The sequence below is a fragment of the Vulpes vulpes genome, chromosome 16 (assembly GCF_048418805.1).
Source record: "Vulpes vulpes isolate BD-2025 chromosome 16, VulVul3, whole genome shotgun sequence".
NCBI classification, from domain to species: domain Eukaryota; kingdom Metazoa; phylum Chordata; class Mammalia; order Carnivora; family Canidae; genus Vulpes; species Vulpes vulpes.
The window spans coordinates 79,073,130-79,080,675 of record NC_132795.1 but is presented as its reverse complement, the minus strand read 5'-3'; the positions used below and the strand labels follow the sequence as shown (position 1 = coordinate 79,080,675).

The 7,546-nt window shown below is 42.6% G+C and overlaps 1 pseudogene; it reads right to left on the bottom strand.

The window, feature by feature from the left end:
* Positions 1–5,934: 5,934 nt before the first annotated feature.
* LOC112915339 (proteasome subunit alpha type-1 pseudogene) lies at positions 5,935–6,941 on the bottom strand (annotated as a pseudogene).
* Between the last annotated feature and the right edge of the window lie 605 nt (positions 6,942–7,546).

Here is a 7,546-nt window from a genome sequence, read left to right as displayed (position 1 = left end):
ATCCCTGGGTGGCTCTGCGTATAGTGCCTGCCTTCAGCCCAGGGTGTGGTCCTGGAGTCCCGGGATCGAGTCCCACATCAGGCTCCCGTGTGGAGCCTGCTTCTCTCTGCCTATGTCTCTGCCTCTCTGTCTCTGTGTCTTTCATGAATAAATAAATAAAATCTTTAAAAAAAAAAATAGTGACTGTCGACATGTATGGAGTTTCTTCTGGTGGTTGTTGGTAATGTTTTAAAATTAGATTGTGATGATGGTTGTTTAAAAGTTTTTGATTAGGAAAAAAAAACATAAATAAATAAAAGTTTTTGATTAGGGATCCCTGGGTGGCGCAGCGGTTTGGCGCCTGCCTTTGGCCCAGGGCGCGATCCTGGAGACCCGGGATCGAATCCCACATCAGGCTCCCGGTGCATGGAGCCTGCTTCTCCCTCCACCTGTGTCTCTGCCTCTCTCTCTCTCTCTGTGACTATCATAAATAAATAAAAAAAATTAAAAAAAATTTATAAAAGTTTTTGATTAAAAAAAAATGCAAAGGTGAGGATGGACACCTAAGAAAAATGATTAATGACATGCTAAAGTTTAGGTTTCTCTACCAGATTGGAGACTAGGATCTAGGTAGAATATGCAAAAAAGAATTCCACTAGTTTACATTTAAGCCCTATATAAATTTATATGATCTATACTACATACTCATATGCTTTCCACAATTGGCAGGATAGCAAACCAACTTGGGTCCATGAGGAATCTAGGATCTAAAATCATCTCTATCAGTAGTTTGCTGTGGAATTTGTTCACATCAAAAGCTGTGTGTATCACTTCTTCATGAATAATTAATCTCGGCATCCCTGGGTGGCGCAGCAGTTTGGCGCCTGCCTTTGGCCCAGGGTGCGATCCTGGAGACCCGGGATCGAATCCCACGTCAGGCTCCTGGTGCATGGAGCCTGCTTCTCCCTCTGCCTATGTCTCTGCCTCTCTCTCTCTCTCTCTCTCTGTGTGTGACTATCATAAATAAAAAAATAAATAAATAAAATAAATAAATAAAAATAATAATAATAATAATTAATCTCAGTCCTGTGTGCCTACACAAGTGTTAAATAAATGCATATGGGGGGAAAAGTGGAAATGTTTCATGTGTTCTGAATACTCTAGGATAAACCCATCTAAATGGGACTGCAGAGTTGGTGAAAGAGCCACCAGGATGTACTTGCCCTAAAGACCCAAGTGCGATGGCGTGCCGGAGCAGGCTCATTCCACCCCTCAAGAGCCATTTTTATTCCTAACCTTCCCTGCTCTATGTTCAATGACATTACATATATCATTGTTTGTTTGAAATCAGTCGTAGTTTTAGAGGGTTTAGAATATCCATCTTCTTGACTTAACTTAGTCCAATGCCTCTTGGTTTGGGCCATTTCCTCTCTGAAGACCTTACAGTTAGAGATCTTGTGAACTAATGTATTTTAGGAGTGAGTTGGGTAGACCAGTGATTAAAAGCACCTGCTTTGGAGTCAGAAGGCAGAGACTCCAGTCCTGGCTCTGCCATTTGCTACTTACTTAAACTCTTTTCTGGAGAACTGATTTACCAACACAGTATTGGCAGCTTCCAGAGAAGCCTCTTATTTTAATGGTATCAAAGCTCGCAACCTGATTTAAAGATCATGGATCAGAGCCTAAGGGAGGGGTCATTTTGAAGACAGTGTCTATCGTTCAAACTGTCCCTCGGCAGAGATTAAGTCCTGGGAGAAAGAGGGTAATGATAAAAGCAGGTGAAACCTGAAAGAGATGCTTCCTAAAGCTCCCTGAGACACTTGGAGCAAGAGCCCAGGTACTCCTGGGGTTCCTTCACTGGCATGCAGCTAGCAGGAGTTGGGGGGACTCATGGAGCACTCAGCACGATTGGGCCCCATCCAAGCTGCATTTGTACCAGCCCACATTTGTAATAAATAGAAAGAAAAAGATGATCATTTGCAGACTTGTAAAGTCGTTTGAACATAAATATTATTTACTAACATGAACAACTTGTTTTAAGGATCTGTTGGCCATTCTTATTCTCTGGAACCCCTGCAACCTCTTCTCCAAAGCCCAAGAGACTCTTAAGCCCTTATGCAAGGTGGTGGACTCTTATTTTGTAATGACAGCTTTATTAGGACAGGATTCACATACCATACAATTTGCCCTTTTAAAGTATATAATTTGATGGGGTTTAGTATATTCGTGGAGTTATATTACCATCACCACAATCTAATTTTAGAATGTTTTCATCACTCCCTGAAAGAAAAAAAAAAAAAAAAAAAAACCTATGTGCATTTCGCAATCACTCCCCATTCCTCATCCCTCAGCCCCTAGCAATTACTAACCTACTTTGTGTCCTTATGATTTGCCTACTCTAACCACTTCATATAAATAGAATAATTCAACATAGGGCCTTCTGTGCCTGATTTCTCTCACTTTGCATAGTATTTCTGAGGCTCATCTGTGCCTCAGCATGGTTTGATGCTTTGTTACTTTATATTGCTACATGATATTCCATTATATGGATATACCACATTCTGCATATCCATTCAACAGTTCATAGAAATTTGAGTTATTTCCACTTTTCAGCTAGTATGAATAATGCTGCTATGAACATTCATGTACCAGTTGGTACCCAACTCTTTGGGCATTTGAATCTATCTCCTGGCTATGCTCCTGGCCAGCTGAATAGAACTATAACAGGTCTCAGGGTCCCCTAGCACTGTCTTCTTCACTCTATACTTTTTCAAAAAGACAAGTTCACCCTCCTTGCTGGTCTCTCTGCCCCCAAGCTCTTTCCAACTCTATCTAGGTCTCCACATATTTTGATATCAAGTTTCACTTTTCTTGGCATTGATCTTTATGGTATTGATTCCATGCTTTTTTAACATTTTTTTAAAGATTTTATTTATTTATTCATGATAGACAGAGAGAGAGAAAGAGAGAGAGAGAGGCAGAGACAGGCAGAGGGAGAAGCAGGCTCCATGCCGGGAGCCCAATAAGGGTCTCAATCCTGGGACTCCAGGATCACGCCCCGGACCAAAGGCAGGTGCCAAACTGCTGAGCCACCCAGGGATCCCCGATTCTATGCTTAAAAGCCGTGGCTATGGCTTTGCCACTGAAGGTATGGCATCCTCACCCTGCCCCACCAGCTTCACTCCCTTCTATACTTTGTTTCAGCATCTGCACCAGGAGCCCCTGCCTCTTTGCACCACTTACTCCTACCTTCATCCGTTCTCTGCCCATCAGGAGTCTCCTAGCACATCTCTCTGCCATCTTACGTCCAGCTCTTCATTCCTCCAGCAAACATTACTGAATTTTTGTTAAGTGACTAGACATAATGCTAGGCATTGGAGACATCAGGAGTTGAACTATAAAAGATACCCGGCCTTATGGAGTCCCTCTGCAGATTTGAGTCAAGTGGGAAAGAAGATGTTTGGTTGAAGAGGGTGAATAGACATGTGAATACACAATAAAGAAGCAATGTAGCTAAGCAGAAATGGCCTATTTGTCCAGTTCTCCCAGTGACATATCCAGCCTTTACAGAGTTGTTGTTGTTGTTGTTGTTGTTTTTCCCTCACTCCAAATGAGGTATTTGATTTTTTTTTTCTTTTTTGGTCCAAGGTTTTTATAACTAAAATTTTGAGAACTGTTTTTTTTGCACAGAGACGGCAGAGAAAGGGTTAGTAAGCCCCACTTGCCCCAAGCAGTGTCTGAGGCTGAAGAGTGGCAGGCACTCTCGGATTGCCCTGGACAGCCACATCTGCACCCTGTCAGGATTATCAAAATTGCCATGACAATGACCCAAGGGTTCTTCCTTGGATAAACCCTGGATAAACATTCAGCTGATTTCAGCCAGACCCAACCACATGCCCTTGAGGTTTACATGTTGTAAAGAGATGAAGGCAGGGGGACCTAAAGCAAAGGAGAAACAGCCAGCCGAGGCTACTCAACCTTGGAATAATATTTAGCATTTAAAAATGTTGAGGTAGAACTGCAGGAAGTTCCAGGGTAAACTTCAAGTGTCTCAAGGTCTCAGAATTTTTCCTCACATTTGACCAGGGGAGGTATCCCTGTGAAGAACAAATGAATGCACAGACTTTCACTCCCTAAGCATTCTTACTTAGACAGCCTGGTCTTTGCTAGATTGTGATGTCATTCCATTTAGTCTTTTGGGAATCCTGGCCTCTACTTTCTCAACCCTTCCCTTCCTACCCTGGTCTCTGATTCAAACTGAGGGTCAACTTATCTTATCATCCAGATGGACCCACAAAGGCCCAGGAAATAAGGAGACTAAATATTAATCAGTGAAATATCTTTGTCAGAAGAAGGTTGTACTAGATGACCTCTAATTCTGTCCCAACACAAAGGCTCTACAATTCTAAGACTCCTCTCAAAGGAACCCAGCTATTTGTAGGCAAAGCGTGGACCAGAATCCAGACCTATTCCCAGAACCCACTGGAGGAGGAACCCCAGTTCGTTTGGATTTTTCACCTCAAGTTTTCCCTTAAAGACATTTCGCAAATCAAGTTCCACTTTTTTAATGAAAAGCAAATTCCCTGTAAATGGATTTTACTATAAATTCTTAAAAAGGGGACAATGTGGGCAGCCCAGGTGGCTCAGTGGTTTTGCGCCACCTTCAGCCCAGGGCGTGATCCTGGAAATCTGGGATTGAGTCCCATGTCGGGCTTCCTGCATGGAGCCTACTTCTCCCTCTTCTTGTGTCTGTCTGTCTGTCTGTCTCTCTCTCTTTCTCTGTGTCTCTCATGAATAAATGAATAAAATCTATTAAAAAAAGGGACAATGTTTGTTATAAATTGAATAACTGACCGCTCCTTAATATGTTAATGTAGGATATTTTGATTGGTTTTTTTTTTTTATTGGTTTTGATTCAAGTTCTATCTATATATCCTTGTGGTCATTTTGCAGACAGTAAAGCCAAACTCCAAAATGGAGGAGTTACTCCGAGAATATCCTGGAAGAAACTCTGCACTAACACGACTCTCAAATCCCTTTGTCATCCACCCAACACCACAGCCTGGCTCTCCAAGGAACTTCATCTGATCTCTTCACCTTGTCTACATCAGAGCCCAGAGCTCCAAGTTGGCCATAACTTGAGACTTTTTTTTTTAAGCAAGGCTTTCCAACAACCTTGTGCTATATACTAGCATGTAAGAATAGGCCCACGTCCCTGACACACAAAGCCACTCTGAGTTCCCCTAATCCCCAAGCAATCCCCTGCCTGCTGGGTCTCATTGCTTAAAAGGAACATAAGCTCCTCTGACACTGCCCTGGACAAGTGCTGTATATTTGAGAAGACAGGGAAAAAGGACAAGCAGAAAACATCTTTAAGCGCATTATCAGCCTGCTTGATTTCTACAAACTGCTCCAGTCGGCCTGACCCCCTTCTCTGGAAGGGAGACCCTTGAGACCACAGGCTGGCAAAGCATGGCCTCCCTCCCTGGGAAGTCTTGAGATGCAGCAACAAACTATTCCTTTTCTCAGAACAGGCAACCCTGCAAACTCACCCTTACTGGAACAAAAAGCATTTAATTATTTTTTTTCTCCCACTTTCCTTTAATGTTATAGCCACGGAATTCATACTGCTTATTGACCAGACCACTCATTTGCCAATTAAGTACAATGTAGCAGCTCTTAAAATGTTGTCAGATGCTGAAAATTATCTCTCTTAAGGGTATCTGACTTTCTCCAAGATATTTGAGTCTTCTCTTTCCCATTAGGCTGTGTGCTGTTGGAAGACTCAGCCAGAGTCTTTTTTTTTTTCCATAGGCAGGTGAAACAATTTTATTTCACAGTTGTCTTTAAAACCACAAAGACACTATGTTCTTCATATAAAAACATTAGTACAGATAACTATACGTTCTAGAAAATGATTATATAGACCCTCTCAAAGAAAAATGCACACATTATATGGTTCAGACAAGTTACTTGGGAAAAACACATCTGGACCGATTCCTAAAACATACCAGAAGACCACGCTGCATCTTTTGGTTCAAAGTATAGATTAGTGTCATCAGTAAGGGCTCCTGCATTCTTACATATTTGATAATACACATATAGACTGGTTTGTGACTTAATGCTCCATTGGTTCATCAGCCTTTTCTGCAGGTTCATCAGCAGGTTGAGCAGCCTGTGCCTTTCTCTGTGGTCTTTCTTCAAGACCTTCCAGGAACAGAGATACATCATCACCATCATAAATCGTAAACTCCAAGTCTTTACCAACAATTCCAATGGAAACATTCTTTGTAGTTAGGTCCTGTTCTGCAGGAAGTGTCTCTGGTAAGGCACACAGACCATGTTTAACCAGTTCATTCAAATTGCACTCCATAAACCCAGACATATGTCTCTCTAAGTAAGTACGAGCTGATTGAGAACGGGCTCCAATGGACATGGCTCTACAGTCAAAATAGTTGGCAGATGGACAGGTTTGGAAAATGCGAGGGCCCTTATCATCATAACCAGCAATAAGCAGTCCAACACCATATGGTCTCCGGCCATACCATTGGGTTGGTATCTGGGTCTTGCTTCCAATTAGAGATACAAGACGAGACAGGAAGAGGTCTGTCAAATACAAATCTGGAATCCAAACACTCCTGGCACATAAAATTACATAACAGTCTAGCATCAGCAGTAAGTCCCACAACTGAGATACCAATATGGTTACCAACCTGAAGAATTTTCTTCTGATGAGCTGCAAGCTCTGACTGTGCTCTCTTCAATGCAACCAACACTGCATGGGTTTTTGATTTCAGACCAACTGTGGCTGAACCTTGTTTGACAGCTTCCATTGCATATTCAATTTGATGAATCCTGCCCTGAGGGCTCCAAACAGTGATGTCATTGTCATACTGGTTGCGAAACATGGTTCCGGCGCGGGTCCCGCTGCGGACTCCGGCAGAGGTGGCAGCTTCAGGAGCGTGGCCAACTCAGCCAGTCTTTGCATTACCCACAGTCTTGCTAATGTTTGGGATAGAATTGGAACTCAGTACACTCATTCATCTATGGATGAAGGAATTTTTTAAGGGCTTACAGCCATGATGAATCTCAAGTCTATGAACTAAGACATACCAAAAAATCTACATCTCTATTTTTATTAAATCAATTTCCATTTTGACATCTCATCCTCCTAGAATCCCAATTCCTTGCAAGAACTTCAATCTCAGGCATTACTGGGATCTCCTTCTTCCTCAGGGTCTTTCCAGAATCCAGTAGACTTCCATGGGGCTCAGAAAAACAGGGTGAGGGTCTCCACCCTTCTGTCCATCGTGGTCACTGCTGATATCCTCATAATCCCAACCCACAGTGAACCTGTGAAGTCTGGTGTGTCTCTGCTTCCATGACCAGCATACAGAAAAGGAATTTTTGCCATTGATAGCATGGGGGCCTAAGGTCAGGCTCCCTAGATTCATCATTCGCCCTCCCCTGAAATCTTGCCGCTGCTTTAGGCAAGGGGCTCTCACATTACTGAGCCTAAGTCCTCACTGGGCTTTCTCCCTACCTCCCTTCAGTTCTGGTGTCTTAT